Here is a 373-nt window from a genome sequence, read left to right as displayed (position 1 = left end):
TTTTTTTTTTTTTTTTTTTTTTTTTTTTAAATTTGTTTCATCGACCAACGGTTAGTCGTCGGTACTCGTTTCCTCAAGATCCTCAAGATCCTCCTCCAATCAACGATCATCAGATCCTGAATCCCACATCAACGTGTCCCGTCATCGAATTCACCTGACATTCATTCTTCGTGGCTGATTTACAAAAATATCATTAATCGCTATAACTCTGGCCAGTCGCTGGAATTCAGTTAGTGAATGAAAGTGTCTCGAACGTCATGGACACTGAAAAGTGAAACGACGTGGAAGTTTCCATGCTGACCAAAAGAAACTTGCGTAACCTTTGTCACCGTCCATTATTCTCTCCCTCTCTCTCTCTCTCTCTCTCTCTCTC

General features: G+C 40.8%; 1 protein-coding gene across 3 annotated transcripts in view; it reads left to right on the top strand.

Moving 5' to 3' along the window:
* Positions 1–373, top strand: part of LOC107268069 (eukaryotic translation initiation factor 5B) — a 50,682-nt gene that overhangs the window by 40,530 nt on the left and 9,779 nt on the right. The gene's annotated exons all lie outside the window — the stretch shown is intronic.

The sequence above is a fragment of the Cephus cinctus genome, unplaced genomic scaffold (genome assembly GCF_000341935.2).
Source record: "Cephus cinctus unplaced genomic scaffold, Ccin1 Ccin1_scaffold0464, whole genome shotgun sequence".
NCBI classification, from domain to species: domain Eukaryota; kingdom Metazoa; phylum Arthropoda; class Insecta; order Hymenoptera; family Cephidae; genus Cephus; species Cephus cinctus.
Note: the sequence above shows the minus strand (reverse complement) of the source record. Positions and strands in the feature narration are given on the sequence as shown.